General features: G+C 34.0%; 5 long non-coding RNA genes and 1 pseudogene across 9 annotated transcripts; 1 reads left to right on the top strand and 5 right to left on the bottom strand.

Moving 5' to 3' along the window:
- The first annotated feature begins 649 nt into the window (after positions 1-649).
- Positions 650-7,023, top strand: LOC132050603 (uncharacterized). 2 transcript variants are annotated; one of them, XR_009413463.1, is made up of 3 exons: positions 650-1,867; positions 2,480-4,058; positions 6,830-7,023. It is a non-coding gene; the product is annotated as an uncharacterized LOC132050603 (long non-coding RNA). The 2 variants fall into 2 exon arrangements; XR_009413464.1 differs by having other exon boundaries at positions 657-955; positions 3,864-4,058.
- Positions 3,876-7,504, bottom strand: LOC132050602 (tetraketide alpha-pyrone reductase 1-like; annotated as a pseudogene).
- Positions 7,505-10,323: 2,819 nt separating this feature from the next.
- On the bottom strand, positions 10,324-13,091 carry LOC132050605 (uncharacterized). Its single transcript, XR_009413468.1, has 3 exons — positions 12,983-13,091; positions 11,001-11,801; positions 10,324-10,906 (listed from the first exon to the last, which is right to left on the bottom strand). It is a non-coding gene; the product is annotated as an uncharacterized LOC132050605 (long non-coding RNA).
- Positions 13,092-13,134: 43 nt separating this feature from the next.
- LOC132050608 (uncharacterized) lies at positions 13,135-14,684 on the bottom strand. Its single transcript, XR_009413471.1, has 3 exons — positions 14,588-14,684; positions 14,382-14,486; positions 13,135-13,483 (listed from the first exon to the last, which is right to left on the bottom strand). It is a non-coding gene; the product is annotated as an uncharacterized LOC132050608 (long non-coding RNA).
- Positions 14,685-16,496: 1,812 nt separating this feature from the next.
- Positions 16,497-22,532, bottom strand: LOC132050604 (uncharacterized). 3 transcript variants are annotated; one of them, XR_009413465.1, is made up of 4 exons: positions 22,328-22,532; positions 22,122-22,226; positions 18,263-18,377; positions 16,497-16,673 (listed from the first exon to the last, which is right to left on the bottom strand). It is a non-coding gene; the product is annotated as an uncharacterized LOC132050604 (long non-coding RNA). The 3 variants fall into 3 exon arrangements; XR_009413467.1 differs by having other exon boundaries at positions 22,144-22,226; positions 22,328-22,531; XR_009413466.1 differs by lacking the exons at positions 22,122-22,226; positions 22,328-22,532 and adding an exon at positions 18,472-18,585 and having other exon boundaries at positions 16,498-16,673.
- On the bottom strand, positions 18,674-20,163 carry LOC132050607 (uncharacterized). Of its 2 annotated transcripts, XR_009413470.1 has the most exons (3): positions 19,988-20,163; positions 18,880-19,036; positions 18,674-18,787 (listed from the first exon to the last, which is right to left on the bottom strand). It is a non-coding gene; the product is annotated as an uncharacterized LOC132050607 (long non-coding RNA). The 2 variants fall into 2 exon arrangements; XR_009413469.1 differs by lacking the exon at positions 18,880-19,036.
- Positions 22,533-22,865: the final 333 nt, after the last annotated feature.

Here is a 22,865-nt window from a genome sequence, read left to right as displayed (position 1 = left end):
TATCAAAATATGTTTTGTCTGTTTCTGCTTTATTTTGAAAATGCTCCAGTGCTTTCTTTCACCTCCTCTCTTTATTTTTTTCTCTGTCTTTTCCTTTTTCTTTTTGTCTCTTCACTTTTCTTTTTAAAAATGAAAAAAATATCAAAATATGTTTTGTCCGTTTCTGTTTTATTTTAAATGCTTTAGTGCTTTCTTTAACCTCCTTTCTTTATTTTTTACTTTGTCTTTTCCTTTTTCTTTTTGTCTCTTCACTTTTATTTAAAAATGAAAAAAATCAAAATATATTTTGTCCTTCTCTATTACTTTCCTTTTTTTTTCTCTTTTAATGCTTCTTTTTAAAAATGAAAAAATTATATATTTGTTTTGTCTTTTCTAAAGCTTTTTTTAACTATTGTTACTCTCTTTCTTTTTCAATGAAAAAAAATCAAATTTTTTTACTTTTTCTTTATTTTTACTTTGTCTTTTCCAAATAAACCAAATAAAAATTTTCACCCATTTTCTAAAGTTTCTAGTAATCCCTTTCTTCCCCAAAGGCATCCTATCCATAACTTCTCAAAATTCCTAAGACCCCGTCATCTCTAAATTTCCTTAAAATCAAACATTCCCCGATTGTCTTTTTCTTTTTCTTTTTAGTGGTAGTAGTCTCTTCACTTTTATTTTAAAAATGAAAAAAAAAATATCAAAATATATTTTGTCCTTTTCTGTTTTATTTAGAAAATGCTCTAGTGCTTTCTTTCACCTCCTTTCTTTATTTTTTCCTTTGTCTTTTCCTTTTTCTTTTTGTCTCTTCACTTTTCTTTTTAAAAATGAAAAAAATATCAAAATATATTTTGTCCTTTTCTGTAGTAGAGAAAGCGAGATCTTGGCTCTTCAAAAGATTTTTCCAGCGCGTAAGTAATTGACGTAACAACACAACAACATACCCAGTGTATTCCCACAAATGTTATGTTTTGTGGTAAATTTTGAGAAGTGTTTCCATTTTTATGCTTACTAGGCAGTAAATACAACAGTCTTGTTCTTTTTCCTTTTATTTGTCTGATTTGGTAGTTTATCCGTGTAATTCAGTTCACTTTATGATAAAAGCGAGAGTTTCAATCATCATGTGCTCAAAAGGCCAGTTGTTTCATCCTTTTCTATTTTTAGCTAGTTTGTTATGTGCATTATACGTGCAACTATTTCTAAGCATTGCGATCATGCGAGAATTTTGCTCTAATAGCTTGACCAGTCACTCATAGAAAGTGTGTGTTCTTCTACTTTGTTGTGTTTAGGGAATGGGACTTGTAGTGTTCTGAAAGTTGGGAGAAATGGGATGGAAAGTGGTGAAGTTATGGAGAATGTTTTAGCTGCTATTGATGGTGTTGTTGAATTTGTTCCGAAAAAATTGAGTGGTGTTAGAGCTTTTCATTTGAAGTTTTTGGATTCATTAGCATTGCCTATTTATGAAGCTTTGCCTGATCAAAGAGAAAATACTGAGAAGAAAAAGAAGTAGAGAAAGTGAAGATTTTTCCAGCTAGAATTGACGCATAGGCTCGATCACTATCAAATGTTACTTTTTGTGGTAAATCTTGATGAAGTGTTTCCATTTTTATGCTTACTTGGCAGTGAATACCACAACAATGTGTTCTTTTTCTTTTTGCTGTCCTTTTATTGTCTGTTTCGGTGTTGTTTCAATTGGGAAATTCTAATGTCACATCTCTAGCTTCTCAGTGTAGTCGGTGTTGTTTCAATTGGGAAATTCTAGTGTTTTGAAAGTTGGGAGAAATGAGATGGAGAGTAGTGAAGTTGTTGAGAATGTTTTAGCTGCCATTGGTTGAATTGTTGAGTTTGTTCCGAAAAAATTGGGTGGTGTTAGAGCTTTTCATTTGAAGTTTTCGGATTCATTGGCATTGCCTATTTACGAGGCTTTGCTAATCAAAGAGAAAAACATACTGAGAAGAAAAAGAAGTAGAGAAAGTGAAATCTTGGCTCTTCAAAAGATTTTTCCAGCTAGAAGTTGGCGTAAGTAATTGACGTGTAGGCTCGATCACAATCCAATGTTATATTTTATGGTAAATTTAGAAGAAGTGTTTCCATTTTTGTTCTTACTACGCAGTGAATACAACATTGTGTCCTTTTTTATTATCTGATTTGATATAGTGTTGTTTCAAGTGGGTAATTCTAATGTTATATTTGTTGGTAGCTTATAAATGTAGTCGGTCCAATTTATGATAAAAGTGAGAGTTTCAATCATGCTTCAAAGGTCAGTTGTTTTATCCTTTTCTATTTTAGCTAGCTGTGTATTATGCGCGCAATATTTCTAAGCATTGTGATCATGCGAGAACTTTGTTGTGTTTAGGCAGTGGGAATTGTAGTGTTTTGAAGATTCGGAGAGGTGGGATAGAGAGTGGTGAAGTTATCGAGAATGTTTTAGGTGCCATTGATGGAGTTGTTGAGTTTGTTCCAAAAAAAATTGGGTGGTGTTAGAACTTTTCATTTGAAGTTTTTGGATTCATTGGCGTTGCCTATTTATGAAGCTTTGCCTGATCAAAGAGAAAATACTGAGAAGAAAAAGAATTAGAGAAAGTGAAGATTTTTCCAGCTAGAAGTTAAGTAGTGAAGATTTTTCCAGCTAGAAGTTAAGTAATTGACGCACAGGCTCGATTACAATCAAATGTTATGGTTTGTGTTAAATTTGGATGAATGTTTCCATTTTTTTTCTTGGTAGGCAGTGAATACAACAATGTGTTTTTTTATTGTCTGATTTGATCTAGTGTTGTTTCAAGTGGGAACTTCTAATGTTATAATTCTTGGTAGCTTATAAATGTAGTCGGTTCAATTTATGATAACTGTGAGAGTTTCAATCATCATGTGCTAAAAAAGCCAGTTTTCATCCTTTTCTATTTTAGCTAGTTCTTATGTGTACTATACATGCAACTATAATAATATAGAAAGAGTGTGTTCGTCAACTTTCTTGTGTTTAGGGGGTGGGACTTGTAGTGTTTTGAAGATTGGGAGAAATGGGATGGAGAGTGGTGAAGTTATGGAGAATGTTTTAGCTGCCATTGCAAGAATTGTTGAGTTTGTTCCGAAAAAATTGGGTGGTGTTCGAGCTTTTCATTTGAAGTTTAGTGATTCATTGGCATTACCTATTTGCGAGGCTTTGCCTGATCAAAAAGAAAATACCTAGAATCAAAAGAAGTAGAGAAAGCGAGATCTTGGCTCTTCAAAAGACTGCGTAAGTAATTGACGCATAAGGCTCACAATCAAATGTTATTTTTGTGATAAATTTGGATGAAGTGTTTCAATTATATGCTTACTAGGCAGTGAATACAATAATGTGCTCTTGTTGCTGTCCTTTTATTGTTTAATTGGATCTAGTGTTGTTTCAAGTGGGAAACTACTAATGTTATGTTTCTTGGTAGCTTATCAGTGTAGTCGGTTCAATTTACGATAAAAGTGAGAGTTACAATCATCATGCGCTTCAAAGGCCAGTGTTTCATCCTTCTCTATTTTAGCCAGTTGTTGCGTGTATTATACGTGCAGCTATTTCTAAGCGTTGCAATCATGCGAGAATTTTGCTCTAATATCTTGAGCAGTGATAAACGTTAGCTGATTCCTGATCACTCATATTTTCAGGTTTCAAAAGTAAAAGCATTGATGTTTTATGACATCTTATATGTTGATTGTGTATGTGCCTGTTTTATTACAGTATATGCTAAGCAACACCAGCAAGAGTATTATTCTCTTTCATTATCTGTGTACCAAGCTTTCTGGTAGTACTTGTGGTGATACCCACTAATAACATCATGTCAAACGCCCAAGTTATTATCGAAAAAAAAAAAATAGTTACAACATCCAAGGTTCGTAACAGAGCTTTTATGCAGAAATGTTATCTCTTAGATTGAAGAAATAAGGCCTCTCTCTTTGAGGAATGCGATGCAATCATCAAACATCTCTTCAATGGACTTGACTTTCCTCCTAAGCCCTCCAGCTTCGAAGTGTTGAATTCATAGGGAGGTCGATCCAGTTCCTTAAACCTGAAATGGCAGTGTTGGCAAATGTGAATCTTCATCAAAACGGTACTACTTTTCTTTCTAGTTTCTATTACTATATGTTTTTAGCAGAGATAACGAATAAAGATGTAGCTGTAGATATTTCTAGGTCACAGAGACGGATCCAAGATCTCAAAGAAGTGAAGTGTTTCTTACTATGCTCACATACATACATAAGTCTTACCTTTTCACTTCTATATGCATAGTAACATATACAAGATTTTGTGCAAGTGTCATCGTCCTTTTAACAGAACTTGGCTTGTACGTGGAGTTGTGACTTGAGCTGTAGGGCATTTAAGGCGTTACTTCATGTTCTAAATTAATGTTTACTTTGTGTATTATTTTGAAGTGGTGCTAACCTATTGTATATACACAAAATGTTTCTTTATAATAATATTATATAGTGAAATATTGGCAAAGCAATGTTAGATGACAATTCTGGCTATAATCCGCCACTACATAAGTCTGACCTCTCTATAAAAACCATCTTCTATAACAATATTTCACTATAACAATATTTCTTGTGGAACCGATCTTTCATGTTATGTTATGCTATGTATTCTCTATAACAACATTTCGCTATAGTAACCAAAAAACTATCAGAACAAACAACGTTGTTATAGAGACATTGACTGCATGTAGCTTGAGTTTGAGACAATAGGCGAGCATGCACCCATAGTTTATATAATGGATCCGCCTTTTCTCGGGATTATACTAACCTTTTAGGAATAGGCAGAGACGGGTAGCGCTCTGATAGAACTGAGACAAGTTGATTGTTGTCAAGAACCATTGAGCTGCAAAGGAATCTCCCATGAGCATTTGGATGCTCATAGACAAGTATATGAGAGAGTGCTACATCATCTATATGAACATAATCCATTCTTCCATGGAATTCAAACTTATCTGTCTGTCCTTTAAGCAAACCGAGAACATCATTTGCTGTTGAACATAAATCTGGAGGCAAACGTGGCCCAATGATGAAAGAGGGAAGTAGTGTAACGAGATCAACGTTGTTTTGTTTACAGAATTCCCAAGCAGCCTTCTCAGCTAGGGTCTTTGATAGTACATACCAAATCTTGCATGGAAAGAGTAAAATGGTGAGATCATTGTTTATACTTCCCATCCGAATTTATATGACACTGTTCTTATTATGGTAAGTGTCAAAATGTTTGACCCCATTCTATTTCTATAAAACTTCCAAGAAAAGTCGGGAAAATATTTAAATTTTAGGATGTGTTTGGTACGAAGGGAAATGTTTTCCTCGAAAGTAAGTAGGTTGCTTACTCATTTTCTGGTGTTTGATGAGCAAACAGAAAAAGTTGTCTGAAGAGCATTTATATAATTTAGGCAAACACTACAAGGGTGGAAGTGGGATTGGTGGGGGTGGGGTAGCGGTGGGGAAGGGCAAGGGGGAAATGGGGGTGAGAGTTAGGGGTGGGGGGAGATAATCAACATGAAATGCTGTTTATGAAACTTGTTTTCCCTAATTTTATAAGGGAAGTAATTTTCTGACTTTTAAGGAACTTGTTTTTTCTAGAGGAAATGTTGACCAACCAAACATAGAAAATTTCCTCCATACTGAACACACCATTAAAAGTTTTAACTGATATTCTCACCATCAAACTATCTTTGCAACTACTACTTTAGTACCCTTCTGTACATAAAGCCAAACTGATATTTAAACTTAGTACTCAATCAATATCAAACGGAATGGACGGAGTATTTTATAGGAAATATTAATAGCAGAACAGATGTATCTAGCTCAAATTTTTTGCAGAATTCGACAGAGCTCCAAGATGATTCATCCAAGGGTATGTTAGGGTCAATGTCATCTCTTACCCTTTCTGTCGAAGAAGATGAAGTCAAAACCACACGTCTCAGTCTTGGATTTTTCTTACAGGATCTTAGCACATTTAAGGTACCATCTACTGCAGGATTCAAGATTTCAACCTGCAGCATGCAAAATTAGTTACTTGAAGGTCATTCACTCCGTTCGATTTTATATGGTACTCTTTTTTTTTAAGTCAAATATTGTCATATAAATGAAACGGATAGAAGATTTTGGATACTGTGGCATCAAAAGGAGGCTTTCCCAAGACAGGTAAGGCAAAAACACCTTCACAACCCATAGTCGCATCATCAAAGCTGCCTTCATCAGTTAGGTTAGCCTTCACCAGACGGAGTCTCTCCTTTGCTCCTTATAGCTTCCATAGATGTCCTACTTTCTTCTGGTTCCCTGATTTATTGACATAAAAACTTCACTACCATGAAATAGATTTGAGTGGATGAATCTCTATTACTGGTAACTATATTACAAGAATTCATTTATGTATATGTATCCCCTTTAGGGGCAGAGCTAGTCGTGTGATTCTAATGTGTTGTTTGCACTTGACTGGGTGGACAATTGACCGGAATATAACTTTGATTCGCCCCACCTACTTATCTTGATTGACAACATCAAAGAGAAAGCGACAGTTTTGTGTGGCATGCTATGGTCTCATCGCCCTTAAGAGGTAATGATGCGTTTCACGCGCTCTAAGCCAGACATGTGTGTGGTTAGGAAGATTGGCCGCAGAGCTGTACAACCCTCCCCTACCACCTATAGGACGGCAGCCCGAAAAGGAACCCTTATTCATGGGGAGTCTATTGAGCTGTATAGATAGGTCTATTTTTTTATCAGTGTATATATACTATATATTGAATCCCCTTGAAAGGTCTAAATTATATTTTCTCTCCCAAGTGAGTATTTTCGCTTATGATTGTGTGTAACTATTTGATGTCAATACAAATGTATGCAGGGGCAGAGCTACATGTTATGAAGGGAAAAGGAAAAGGGATGTTATGGAACTGATGGGTTTGAACCATCTACCTCAAAGTAGAAGGCAAGGAGCTCACCAAATTAGCCACCCTCAACGCCATGAAGGGAATTCAATTGAATCCCCTTAGTCAGAAAATTATGTTGTGTAAAAGGATAGAAAGAACCAGAGTTCTTTATATAATATAAAATATATATATATTGTTGAATCCCCCTTGTACACGGAAAGCTTTAGGGTAGTGGCATAGGTGGTTCAAAAATTGCTTTAGGTCGCAGGTTTCAATCCTTGTTATGGAATTCTTGCGTTCTTTTTTTTAGTCCCTTTGTTAGAATTTCTGTTTTCGCCATTGTATGTGACATTGACAAGTAATGAGAGTATGAGTGATTCGATGTACCTGGATCTCTAACTGTGCCAATGACATGATAATCAGACAAGAGAAGGCGCTTGATCAACCATGAAGCTACAAAGCCAGATGCACCTGTCACACATACTTTTCTCTTGTAAAATTATTGGTGTTTTCTTCTACTACAACATTTTTATCCTCCATTATTTCCATGCTTTACAACTTCTTGACAGCACCGTGTTCATATATTGATGTGTACATATATAGGGGAATGTTAAGCCTCTTGAAGTTGGTTTAAAGAAGATGAGTCATTAATTTTCTGTGGCCTTTTTTCCTTTCACAAGCTGCACGTAGTTTTTTTTTTTTTTTTTTTTTCAACTAATAAAAGCGCTACCTCCCTATTGTCCCTTTAGATTAATACTAGCATTAATCAAAATGTCCTTGTGTGATTAAGAGTTGTAAGCAAATTATCTTTGTGTGATTAAGAGTCCCAAGCAAATTATCTTTGTGATTAAGAGTTGTATGCAAATTGTCTTTGTGTGATTGAGTCCAAAGCAAATTTATCTTTGTGTGATTAATAGGTGTAAGCAGATTATCTTTGTGTGATTTGTACCAAGTTTCATGGCTTAAATTTTCTTCCCCAATACATTAGGAAATAACGCATATCTTTTGCGCTTGTCAAATACATCTTACCAGATGTGCCTCCGGGGCAGAAATGTATTTAGGATTTGAACTTAATGAATTAGATCCTTTAAGATTCTTGATACGGAACTTATTGTACTATTAAAATTATAAGTTTAAATGTAATATTTATTGAAATTATAGTAAATTTTAATATATTGTTGAAAATTAGCCAATAGGATACATTCGCCTACCTAAAGGACTCGTTTGGTTTGGTGGATTGGGTAAAATAACCATGGTATAAATTTTGGTATTTGCTTATCCAGTGTTTGCTCGGTCTTTTAAGCCATGCATCGCTAATGTATATATAATATAAAGTTAGAGATAGACAAGGTGAAGTGGCACCTCTCAATGGCCACCATTCCTATTTATTTTTTTTTTTTTTTTTTTTTTTTTTTTTTTTTTATTTTTCACACATTCTTTTTATTTAATTATTTTTTTAAAACCCAAAATTAATGGGGAAATTAAAGAATATGTTAGTGGAGAGTCCAAGAGTCATTACTAGAAGTTACAACCATTACCGTTACCAAGAGTCTAAAAGTCCCAAACATATATATAATGCTTACATAATCTTATTTGATCAAGTAAAGATTGATTCTGGCACACCCCCCCCCCCCCCCCCCCACCACAACCACATCCCCCCATATGGTTGCTGTAGGTGTAGTGCTCTTGCATTGTTTTGCATTTTCACAGGATGGTAAAATCCTAGACTCTCTTGCTTTGGCCTGATGAAGAACAGTATGAGAAGATTTTGGTGTTGTAATTTTTGTGGGATTTTAATAATATTCTTTATTTTTTGTATCATATAGATGTTTTCATAGATAGATAAAATGCAATTTATCTTTTATCGTGTCTGTTTTATATTTTTTTGCATTTTATCTCTATTTTCTTGGTTACACTTTAGATGCAGATGACATTTCTGATGAGTTTATCTTCTTCCTTCTGCGCTTCTCTTTGTTCCTTACTCTTTGTCTAATCAATTTGATTGTTGCTAATGGGGCTTCAATGGGTATCTATCTGTTCGTTGTTATGTTCTGTTGGGAAGTTTTTTTTTTTTTTTTTTTTTTTTTTAATTGAATTATCTACATGTAAGTAATTTTATCTTATTTGCTCATGTATATTTTGTTTTTAACGAATTTTACATACATCGCCAGTCACCGCATTATTCTTATACTAGGATTCACTTTTCTTCAAAATTATTCCTACTTTTTAATTGGTTATGAGATCCCCATTAAACTAAATAGTCTGTCACTAAATTTGGTTCATTTTTTCCTAGAAGATTAGCTTAGTCAAAGTACTTTAAAAAGTTCTGAGAAAATTTTAATTAAAGAAAAAATTGTTTGACTTTACCAACAATAATACCTTCACATAAAATAACATTGGGAGAGTATTTTAGACTAAATGTGCGAATTAATATCTATACCTTTATGTTACTTATCCACATCAATTTTTTGTATTTTTTCATTTTTATATCATTAAGTTTATGATTTTGTATTTGTAAAAGCATTATTTTTCAAGATCGCACGAAGTGCGGACAAGTACACTAGTCTTGGTATAATTTCGTATACTAATGCGTGCATTATTTTATACCTAATATAACATGGAATAACAACACACAGGTTAAACACCAAAAGATAAAATTACCCTTTATTTTTTCCTTAAATCTATCATCAATACCCTTATACTAAGTTTAACAAATAAACCCATATTTAAAATAATTGGTTTAAAAATGGAACACATTTGTTCATTTCGACAGGATGTTTTCTTTCTTTTACTAGTATAGTACCCGCACATCCAGAGAAAAAAATATTATCTTATTTGCTTGACCATATTAATTATTTTATGAATTGTGAAATTTAAACTATTTGATCCACAAAGATTGGGACACATCTGTCTAAACACTGCCTTAATAAACTTGTAAATAAGAATTTCTCTGGTGCAATCTTCTCAGCACGAGGAAAAACAGAAATTTCAAATGTCTTTCAACTTAGAACTCCCATAAATTAGAGAGAAAATGACAAATAAAGTATGGAGTAGTTATGAGATTATAATTAGTTCAGAAATATGATCACATGTGAGTACAGATGGCAACAAACACCCAACAAAAGGAAAACAATAGCTCAGCTTATGTTTGTAAAATGAGTTAAGCCCATCCATATAAGGTGCCAGCTGCTTTGTGATTCACTAGTCTGTTGTCATAACCCTTATTCATCACCCTTCCTGTTCATCTTTTGTAACCGCACAAAGAGCTCTCCCCCCAAAACTTCTACCAACAACATGAATAAGAAATGCGCCAATAAATTTTAAATAAAACAAAATATCACAATTGCACAATTTACACGCCTCTACATAGGGGAACAATTCACTACTTCCCAGAAGTTTTATTCTGTATAGCATCATTGGAGGAAAAATTCACTACTTCTTGGAAATATTCTGCATAGCATCACAATCTAACACATTCACTACTTCAATTTCTAAATAAATACAGTTAATATAAACTGTCATTATTTCAAATCAGGTTTACCATAAATAATGAATGTTCTTCCCAACATGAAATATCGCCTCACGAAAGCAAAAAGAGTTTTACATTCTATTACTGTCGACACATTTCAGTTGCACGAAACAAAAGGAAATACTGCTATACAAATAACACTAACGGAAGTAGAAGGCAATGGAAGTATTACATGGCAGTGACTGATGTAGAAATCTCCAGCCAGAAGTAATCAACAAAGGCATTGAGATTGGAGAGGGGTGGAGTTTCAACTAGGGGTGACTTTCATTCAGCATAGCCAGTAGACCACCGGCCGTACAGCTGGTGCTCGTGGTAGCCACTTAGCATGCACTTCCATAACTCCACCTCTGAGTCACCAACTCTGCCTCATATATTAGCTAATTTAAAAACTAATTGTTGGCAAAGAGATTACAATCTGTTACCCATTTCTGCTTACTTCACCTAAAAAGGGATACAAAGGCTTACTACTGCACATTTTACTCCTAAAGCTTCACACTGCTCAACTATTTGATTAGTGAGCTCTCTGCAATACACAAAGGAAGCAGTTGTAATTTAAAAATCAACGAGCTTCTACAAAATAAAATCTGATAATCAGAAGAAGGGACCATAAAACTCACCACAGAGAAGGTATCTGCCTTGCCACGGCGTGCGCTTGGTATTCCAACAAAGTTTCATCCATATGACAATTTTCTTCACCAAATTGCAGAACACAACTTTTGCTAACAGTCAGTGTAAACTGGTAGGAACAATGTATTGCTAAAGAGGCATCCGCACCTAGATGTTGTTGTTCATCACATACGACAGACAAAAAAATACTTTTATAGTAATTATTTATAATTCAAAGCTGCAGCCAAGCACACGACACCACCAAAAAAAAAAAAAAAAAAAAAAAAAGGATTCTCAATGAAACTATAATCTCTGCTTTTGTAATGAGGCATTATAAGAATCGGGCTTGGTCTATCTTTGTTGTCAAGTAAGATGACATTTTTCTTACTACTGAATATCCAATGAATTGGAAACAGGGGAGATTAAACACTTTCTCCGATGTTATATACAGACGAAGCAGAAATATTATATAAAGTAACTTAAGTAATAACTACTTACTCCGTAAAATCTGCAAATATAATAACTTGTTCAGCTAATTTCATCAAATTAGCCTAAAAAGTTGACTATGAAATATGCATTTCTTCACTGTTTGTGCCGTTGAAATTGACGAAGGGAGGGATATAAGTCAGTGCTAATTGGTCATGAGTCTTTTCAGTTTCAATTACCACTAATCACAGAACAACACACTCGTTATTTCATTCAAAATTATCCACAAACATATTCAAGCCAATGCGTTACTCATGATGCCAATGTCACTCCACGCGCACCAGTTGCTACAACTGATCATCCAATTAAGGAGAAAGAACAGTCATCTTCCAACTGAACGATTCTAAATAACATATAGCATTAGTTCCTATTCAATATTGCAGAAAAAGAAAGCCAAAATTGTTCAGATGAACATGAAAGGAGAATATAGGTATTTGATCAGGTCTTGATTCTGCTAAAATGGTCCTTTTGTGAAACACAGTGCCATTGGTGGAGAAAGTTGAATCCCAAACTAAAACAGTAAAATGAAGGTGTTCAATATTCAGTACCAGATGCCAGAAACAGGAAACGGATGGTCATTAATCTGTTCAGCTGTCATCAAACAAACAATAATGGTCCTCTTGAAAATGCGGGATTTTGTTCATAAAATCTATTCAATCAGGAAAAGCACCAGCTAAGACAAAGGCAGAGAGGATCTAGCTCCTCAAGATATACTTCGAATTTAGATGGATTCGCACCAAAACACACCTGTCTAGGCCTATTGTGATTTCTTTGAGCCAAAAGCCACTCTTTCTAATTGAAAGAATAAAGTTTGATGGTACGACAAGAGGTTATTTTCCACAAAATGTTTCCAGGAAGAAGTCATTATGGTGTTGTGCCTCATTTTTCCTTTGCAACTATCTTAATTTTGAATCTCACAACACTTGGGTCATGTCAATCAAACTTGGACATTATTATCAATCATTTATAATCAGGAATGGGCTCATTAAGACACTATCCAATTTGCTAATTATTAGTATTAATCCTTTATATATATTTCATTTTTTTACAGAAAATAATTTCATAGAAAATAACTCCCATCATGCCAAATGCACTCTAAAATACATCCAGAAAAAGCTTTGAACCAAACCCATGAATCATAAATCACAGGCAGCAAATTACAAACAAAAGCAGCAGACTTGTACTTGATTTAAGCTGCTTGAGGTAAACAATGGCTTCATCAAGCATTGAAGCCTTGTTAGTCTGTCCAGAAATCTATTAGAAACATAATTAACTCACCTGGAGCACAATTTGAGCTCATCACATTCTCTTATTTTTAAATCATGTCAAACATCAGAAATCACAAAAGATTTAGAAAACACCTCTTGATTCCTCGACTGGACAACTGATACATTCACTACTTCAATCTGACACATTCACTAGTCTCTTAATGAGTATAGACTGAAAAAATTTCATATATGACTTAGCATAATCCATCAAAATTGAAATAGAAAAACCTAAAGGTTACCTTTGTTTACACCAATTTTGAAGTCCAGAAAATTCATGGCAAGAAATGTAAAATAATTTTCCTTCATTTCTATTGAGAAGCAGCTACTGAGTTACCAGTTTCTCCATTTCAAATTCAATTGCATAAAAAATGGATAACAACTTCGGTTCTCACCACAGAGACGAAGAAGTTAGCATCTATTATTTCATCTAGCACATCTCACCCACAGCTGACAAAAACTGCATTTAATTCAGCATGGGTATCCTCCTTACTTCTTAAGGAACTATCGTATTTGGTCCCATGCATCAAGTAACTCTTCAGAACAAAGCATGTTTCTATAGCAAACAGAGACAATCTCTAAAGCTCAACGTAAGCACCCTTAGTTGAACGCAAAGGCTGGTTTTTTGTAGATGTGGATCATCATCTTAAATTTATCTGTACTTTTGGTATACTTCTTTTCCATCGACTCCCTCAATAATTCTTAATTTTGTGAATCTTGTCGAAAACCTATGGAAAGAGCGCCTGAATGACATACTTTTAGTTTCTCCAGAACATTAATTACCTTTACGATAGACATGGAAAACCTAAACCAAGTCGTTCTCATCTTAAATTGCGTTGCAGCTTTATATATATTTCAGTACATACATATGAGGAGTTGCTTCCTGTTACTTGACATCAGGTGCTAAAGCAAAGTATAACTTCCCTCTCAATTATAACTCAGGTATGAACATGACCAATGCCCAACTCTGCCCGAAGCTTGCTTGGACAAAGATGGATTAGATCAAGATGGGCTAAATGATGAGTCACAACCCAACCGCCCAATTTGACTCAACTTTATATTATTTCCTTTCAGATATATCAATAAATTTTCTTAACCAATAATCCACAAACAAATCTTCATAAATATTAACACTTAAGAGTAATATCCTACCTTCCAGATAACAGGTACAAGAACAGAGTGGCTTTTGTCTCCTATCTTCGGTGTAACATTTTCAAAATTTCGGTTTGTTAATAAGGCACAACCAGTTTGAAATTAGAACGTAGTTGTTATTGCTGGGCAAGATAGTTTCTCAAGGGAAGTGGGCTGACAAACCTTAAAACCAGCTTATAGCCTAGGGCGTTAACTCGCAGGTGTTGAACATCAAAGATTTATGAGTACTTAAAGGAAAAATTTGGAAACTTATGCCATGGGGAATAATGCTAGTTAATCGAAAAAAGTCGACTATGAATTTTCTGCATTTTCTGAGCGTAATATCAAAATTATTCAACATTCAAATCACATGAAACTGGATAATTTCAAATTGTGAATCGACAACTGTTATAATTGGAATGGATTAAAAAGTTAAATCTATATCAAACACAGAAATCACAAAAGATATTAAGGTAAAAAGAGAAAAACAATGAATTAAAAAGAAATTACCTAGCAGCTGTCTATCAACTACCTGATATTTTCCAATTCAGCGTGAGAATATCAAAGGCACAAGTAGATAATCTTCTCCTGAGTCTCTTAACCTCTTTTCCATCCCTAGACATAAGCAAAAATCTTCAATAATTCTCAAGCTACTTTTAGCAGGGAAATCCCGTCCAAATGGAGAAATAATCAGAAATCAAATTGAAGAAAATAACCTGAACAATTTCCGTCTGCAATTCCTCCCGATTTATCATTCAGAATTCAGATAGAGATATACAAAATCAGCAGATAAAGAGGTAGCGATGAAGAAGTCCAAGAGGGAGAAATACTGGAGTGAAAGATCTAGAGGGTATTAGGGTCGGAAAGAAATCAAGCCTGAATGCAAAGTTGAATATAGCCTCAGCTGGAGATTGATTGACATCAAGCTGACATGTTGAAACCAGTGTTTAGATAACATAGAAATCATACGATTTTTTTTTTTTTTCCTTTTTATGAAAATGTAAAAAATGCATTTTTACACGGTGACTGTGGAAGATCTTGCCACTATGGAGATTCCTTGGATTTGATAATGAAACCAAGAAGGTTGTAGATTGAAGAAAATTTATATAGCCTAAAACAATCTCCCAGGCTTGGTTATTAGCCTGTTTTCTTTTGGTTATCACCAAAGAATGTGATCATGTTTCATTCCTTTTTAACTTTTATGTAATATATTAGTGATGACAGGTGATGACAAAGAAGAGATGGGTCGGCTAAAGAAGTTTTTGGCTCAGTTTGATATCAATAAAGCATGAATATTTCTTGGGAATTGAAGTGGCTAGATCAGCTTCATTTCTCAAAAATATATATCTCTTGGAAGAAACTGGTATGTTGGGTTGTAAAAGAGAATGTTGAGCATATTTAGCACAAGCAATAGGAGAGTCGGTTGATAAACAAAGATATCAGAGATTGGTTGGAAGACTCATTTATCTTTCACACACTAGCATTATTTAATTATTTACTTTATTTATTTTACAAACTAATCAAAACCATAAATATTTATTTATATTCATATTTCAGTTAGGTGACCTTATTTATTGGAGCATGAAAATTTCTAGATCATCATATTATCAAAGACTTGAACTCTCATCTTAAATTAGAAAAATGTCAGAGATAATTTATCCTTGTAATCAACATGATCGGACATATATATTTCAAACATGATCGGACAAAACACATTTTGATTTCATCAAGGAAAAGTTGATGATGATACCTTGAGCCTGTTCCACGTGACATCCAGCAAGCAGCTAGCTGATGTTTTCACTAAAGGGCTTAGCAGTAGAACCTATCACAACTTAGTTTGCTTTTTGAGCATGTGTGATATCTATGCACCAACTTGAGATGTTGACAAATCTGATTCTATTAAGATGGATCAGATCCTGATATGATTTAATATGATCAGATTCTAAATCATAATTAGACAGATTATTATCTGATTTAGTTTAATATATTATAGAGATTTTATCTTGTTTCCTTAATTGTATATTTCCTAGTTAGGCTTCAGTTTTGTGTATAAATACCTCATTGGTTGTATCATCAGAACTCTGTGATTGGTTGTACAGACACACTTGAGAATTAATAAAATCTCTCTTCTCAAAGTCTTCACGGCCGCTATAAATAACGTAAATCAATCCCAAAATTGAGATAGATCAAAAAATATTGGTGGCATCTTAATGTTAAATTTTAACAATCTTTTAGCAGGACTTTAATTGGTTGCTTGAACCTTTTGTAACTTATAAACTGAGATTTCGAGTTATTATTATGTTATAAATTATACCGGTATTTTAAAATTTTGTATTAAACTCATATACAACATGAAATAAAGCCTTCGTTCTAACTTCCCAATAATAAATTTGAGATTGGCCATGATCTTAGAAAAAGTTGATAAATTATTTCTAATTTTAGCCTCTTAACGCATGCTTATCTTCCTTGATCGTGCAAATGAGATCAAGCTGCAATAATCCGTTCTCCAACATATTGATAAATATGAACACCATCAAAATTATTAGAATCAATTAACAATATGTGTTCCTTCATTCACTTTTATCCCACAAGGAAAGAGAAGAGGGAAATAATAAAATCTGATAATCAGAAGAAGGGACCATAAAACTCACCACAGAGAAGGTATCTGCCTTGCCACGGCGTGCGCTTGGTATTCCAACAAAGTTTCATCCATATGACAATTTTCTTCACCAAATTGCAGAACACAACTTTTGCTAACAGTCAGTGTAAACTGGTAGGAACAATGTATTGCTAAAGAGGCATCTGCACCTAGATGTTGTTCTTCATCACATACGACGGACAAAAAAAATACTTTTATAGTAATTATTTATAATTCAAAGCTGCAGCCAAGCACACGACACCAAAAAAAAAAAAAAAAAAAAAGGATTCTCAATGAAACTATAATCTCGGCTTTTGTAATGAGGCATATTAAGAATCGGGCTTGGTCTATCTTTGTTAATTAAGATGACATTTTTCTTACTACTGAATATACAATGAATTGGAAACAGGGGAGATTAAACACTTTCTCCGGTGTTATATACAGACGAAGCAGAAATATTATACAAAGTAACTTAAGTAATAACTACTTACTCCGTAAAATCTGCAAATGTAATAACTTGTTCAGCTAATTTCATCAAATTAGCCTAGAAAGACTTATAAAGTTGACTATGAAATATGCATTTCTTCACTGTTTGTGCCGTTGAAATTGACAAAGGGAGGGATATAAGTCAGTGCTAATTGGTCATTAGTCTTTTCAGCTTCAATTACCACTAATCACAGAACAGGACACTCGTTATTTCATTCAAAATTATCCACAAACATATTCAAGCCAATGCGTCACTCATGATACCAATGTCACTCCACGCGCACCAGTTGCTACAATTGATCATCCAATTAAGGAGAAAGAACAATCATCTGCCAACTGAACGATTCTAAATAACATATAGCATTCGTTCCTATTCAATATTGCAGAAAAAGAAAGCCAAAATTGTTCAGATGAACATGAAAGGAGAATATAGGTATTTGATCAGGTCTTGATTCTGCTAAAATGGTCCTTTTGTGAAACACAGTGCCATTGGTGGAGAAAGTTGAATCCCAAACTAAAGTAAAATGAAGGTGTTCAATATTCAGTACCAGATGCCAGAAACAGGAAACGGATGGTCATTAATCTGTTCAGCTGTCATCAAACAAACAATAATGGTCCTCTTGAAAATGCGGGATTTTGTTCATAAAATCTATTCAATCAGGAAAAGCACCAGCTAAGACAAAGGCAGAGAGGATCTAGCTCCTCAAGATATACTTCGAATTTAGATGGATTCGCACCAAAACACACCTGTCTAGGCCTATTGTGATTTCTTTGAGCCAAAAGCCACTCTTTCTAATTGAAAGAATAAAGTTTGATGGTACGACAAGAGGTTATTTTCCACAAAAATGTTTCCAGGAAGAAGTCATTATGGTGTTGTGCCTCATTTTTCTTTGCAACTATCTTAATTTTGAATCTCACAACACTTGGGTCTGTCAGCATTCTTGGACATTATTATCAATCATTTATCATCAGGAATCTCATTAAGACGCTATCCAATTTGCTAATTATTAGTATTAATCTTTAATATACATTTTTTTCACAGAAAATAATTTTCCATAGAAAATAACTCCCATCATGCCAAATGCACTTAAAATACGTCCAGAAAAAGCTAGAACCAAACCCATGAATCATAAATCACAGGCAGCAAATTACAAACAAAAGCAGCAGACTTGTACTTGCTGAAGCTGCTTGAGGTAAACAATGGCTTCATCAAGCATTGAAGCCTTGTTAGTCTCTCCAGAAATCTATTAGAAAATAATTAACTCACCTGGAGCACAATTTGAGCTCATCACATTCTCTTATTTTCTCATGTCGTTGACATCGTCACTTAGAAAACACCTCTTGTTTCTCGACTGGACAACTGATACATTCACTACTTCAATCTGACACATTCACTACTTCAATGAGTATAAACTAAAAAAGTATATATGACTAGCATAATCCATCAAAACTGAAATAGAAAAACCTAAAGGTTACCTTTGTTTACACCAATTTTGAAGTCCAGAAAATTCATGGCAAGAAATGTAAAATAACTTTCATTTCTATTGAGAAGCAGCTTTTCTCCATTTCATCTGGCTTTCTTTCTTGAAAACAAACCATTCGAAATTCCTTTCAGAACTGGATAGAAACGGATACAAAATAGACTAAAAAGATCAAAATATTACACATAATATACTAACTGCTTGAGTTCAGACTTGCTAAAATACTCCAGATAGACTATTTTCTTCCTCTTGTCTGCCAAAGGAAGTAATTTGAGACGCATTAGTCAGTCCATTCGGCAGGCTGGTTTTTCCTATTGAGAAGACAAAAGCTTAATGAGAACAAAGATGTATATACAGATACAAAAACTTCTGTTTGCCAGAAAATATAAAACTTGCATAATACCACTTTGAAAAGAGAAAATAGAAAGCTTGCAAGGTCTCCTAAGCCGTTTGTTTTTATAGTTACTGTTTATGGCATACACAGCACTGCATTAAGTAACACCTTTGGACATATTTCTGACATTTAAGAGCCTCGATGGCTGCAAATACACACGTCAAACCTATAAAAAATCTACACTTAAAACGATCTTCGTAACATCCATTGAGTACTTCAGTACATGGCTTCACTATAGAGAAATAAAACATCCAATTAATTCAGCTCTTCAACATATTACTCTTAAACCAAGCCAGCACAAAACTACTGTCAAGCAAACTTTTAGCACAAGACTGGCATAACTTAAGATGGTGCACGCAGCCTTTTAAAGCACATGCCAATTGAGGACAAAGTTATAGGACCCCAGACAACATACTTCAAGACATTAGCCTCCAAGTGGAAATCACCTTACCAAATTCGTCAAGTGGTGTACTATAATAGTATATGGTTGTAATAGTAAAAATTTAATCAATCATTCATTTGGCTGAAGAAAATTCAAAGGTTGTACTTTCTCAAAACCTGTCACATCACAATACCAACAGGAAGAACCACAATGTAAAACTTGTCCATAACTAAAAGAGCTAATAAACATTATAAAACAAATGTTTAACGAATAAAAAAACCTGACTGAAACAAAAGTGTGCATTTAGTTACTACAGTATCCTATAAGTGAAGAACTCATGTTTTCTTTTCCTTCTTAATCACTTTCTGTACTTTATTGCTGCATAATTTCGCATTCAAGTCATCATCACTTTCTTGCATGGAGGATTTGCCTATGGATTTGCTTCTCTTGGCAGATTAAACCCCTTTCCAAGTTCAAATACAACTGTATTTGAAGAGGCAGAATAGGCCATCTTCAAAACAGAATGTCATCCTGAGGTATATATTTCTTGTAGAATAGAAAAATAAGAGCCTGAAGATGGAGAGAACTTTGTAGAGCTTTTCCTTTCATATTTATTTATTAAAGAGGATAAGGAGGTAATGGCTAATTTTTTAGCATAATCTAAATAAGTAAGCTGTTCTTCAAACATGTACACTCCCAACTCCTTTTTCAATTAATTAATTTCATGAAAATTACCTGAAAAACCTTCTCCCCACCAAAGCTTTGTCCATCATGAAACTGTGGATCCTGTTACGCAGCGGAATACCATAAATTAAACAATAATCTTAAGAAGATGGTTTATATTCAAATTTGGTCGTTAATCTATAATGATCTCTCTTGAATTAATGCTCGGTATATTTTGTCCAAAACTACACTTTTGCTCGGTATATTTTGTCCAAAAATACACTTTCCCAAAAATAGTTTGAGGCCAGTGGAAACATAATAAGCTAAAAATACTGATATGCGAAAACAAAAAAGAAGCGCTGTAAATAAATGGAAACGAAAGTGAACACATCATCTAGTAAAATGTTCCTGCAAAAAGTACAGATGATGAACAACATTCCCATGTCAGATATTTTTGACCGACTCTAACTTTCCTTTAAGATTCAAACGACTCTAAGATTATGAGAAAAAACAGCATGAAGGCCTATGAAAATACTGAAAATACCCAAATAAATTATAGAAAATATATGCATCCACCTATACATCACAGACATATTTGTTTTCATCTTGAACACCTAGCAGGGGCTGTTTTCACCAGTGTAGCAGCCAATCTTTACCATTCCAAAAATCACAATATTAAGGAGAAGTCTTTGAGAACCTATAAAAAGCAAGTAACCACCAGTCAATTAAAAGAAATTGAAATTAGAAGAGTGCCAGAAATAGATTTATTCTTTTTTATTTTCATATTTGAAAGAAAAATATTATGAAGAGGATTTGACGTACTTTCAGAACACCAATAGATCAAGATAACATGAAAGGATGTGAGTACAAATTCAATATTCACAGAGTGCCCTCCAATTTGTTCTTTGTGCTGACCTGTTTGCTTACCCTCTAAATGACAGTATGATCTAAAGTAAGCTTCAACATATCAAGATGCTAGTGAGCTAAAGGCTAAAGTTTTTATGATTTTATGGCAGTTGATGTCAAGCTAAAAATTGAAGAAAAATATCTGATACTTAAAATTCAAATTCAATTGACATAAAAAATGGATAACAAATTCGGTTCTCACCACAGAGACGAAGAAGTTAGCATCTATTATTTCATCTAGCACGTCTCACCCACAGCTGTGAAAAACTGCATTTAATTCAGCATGGGTATCCTCCTTACTTCTTAAGGAACTATCGTATTTGGTACCATGCATCAAGTAACTCTTCAGAACAAAGCCTGTTTCTATAGCAAACAGAGACTATCTCTAAAGCTCAACGTAAGCACCCTTAGTTGAACGCAAAGGCTGGTTTTTTGTAGATGTGATCATCATCTTAAATTTATCTATACTTTCTGTATACTTCTTTTCCTTCAACTCCCTCAATAATTCTTAATTTTGTGAATCTTGTCGAAAACCTATGGAAACAGCACCTGAATGACATACTTTTAGTTTCTCCAGAACATTTAATGATAGACATGGAAAACCTAATCCAAGTCGTTGTGGCAAAGAAATTGCGTTGCAGCTTTATATATGCCAGTACATACATATGAGGAGTTGCTTCCTGTTACTTGACATCAGGTGCTAAAGCAAAGTATAACTTCCCTCTCGATTATAACTCAGGTATGAACATGACCAATGCCCAACTCTGCCCGAAGCTTGCTTGGACAAAGATGGATTAGATCAATGATGAGTCACAACCCAACCGCCCAATTTGACTCAACATTACATTATTTCCTTTTAGAGATATCAATAAATTTTCTTAACCAATAATCCACAAACAAGTCTTCATAAATATTACACTTAAGAGTAATATCCTACCTTCCAGATAACAGGTACAAGAAAGAGTTTTCTTAAACATTTTCAAAAATAATCCAACCAGTTTGAACAAGTCTTCATAAATATTAAAGCCAGTTTACAGCTTGGGGCGTTAACTTTGTTGAACATCAAAGATTTAATGAGTACTTAAAGGAAAATTAAACGACTATGAATTTTCTGCATTTTCTGAGCGTAATATCAAAATTATTCAACATTCAAATCACATGAAACTTGATAATTTCAAATTCTGAATCGACAACTGTTATAATTGGAATGGATTAAAAAGTTAAAATCTATATCAAACACAGAAATCACAAAAGATATTAAAGCTAAAAAGAGAAAAACAATGAATTAAAAAGAAATTACGTGGCAGCTGTCTATCAACTACCTGATATTCTCCAATTCAGCGTGAGAATATCAAAGGCACAAGTAGATAATCTTCTCCTGCGTCTCTTAACCTCTTTTTCATCCCTAGACATTAGCAAAAATCTTCAATAATTCTCAAGGTAATTTTAGCAGGGAAATCCCGTCCAAATAGAAAAATAATAAGAAATCAAATTGAAGAAAATAACCTGAACAATTTCCGTCTGCAATTCCTCCCGATTTATATATCATTGAGAATTCAGATAGAGATATACAAAATCAGCAGAGAAAGAGGTAGAGATGAAGAAGTGGAAGAGGGAGAAATAGTGGAGTGAAAGATGTAGAAGATATTAGGGTCCGAAAGAAATCAAGCCTGAAACTGTGTGCTACGTGTCTATTTACAGGTAGGATAAAAGGCACGTATAAGTTATAACTTAAGGCATAATCCACAAATAGATCCTTAAATTTGCCCTTTAACCAATAATCCACAAACAAGTCTTCGTACTAAAGTAATATCCTCGTTAACGAAGATGGCTTTTTTGTCTCTAATTTTAGATTGGTTTGGTAAATAGATACCTCAACTTATCTAGAGTTGAACACATAAACATAAATCTTTGTATGTGAATGATATGGCCCTTCAAAATTTATGTGCCACATCATTCTTTTTTGGGACTTTAGTTACAAAGACCAAGTTCCAATTTTAAGGCATACTATTTTAATATTCCTTTGAACCCTTTATACGAATTT

Source organism: Lycium ferocissimum, chromosome 3 (assembly GCF_029784015.1).
Source record: "Lycium ferocissimum isolate CSIRO_LF1 chromosome 3, AGI_CSIRO_Lferr_CH_V1, whole genome shotgun sequence".
Lineage (NCBI taxonomy): Eukaryota > Viridiplantae > Streptophyta > Magnoliopsida > Solanales > Solanaceae > Lycium > Lycium ferocissimum.
The sequence above is the reverse complement of the archived record's forward strand: the minus strand, read 5'-3'. Positions and strand labels throughout refer to the sequence as shown.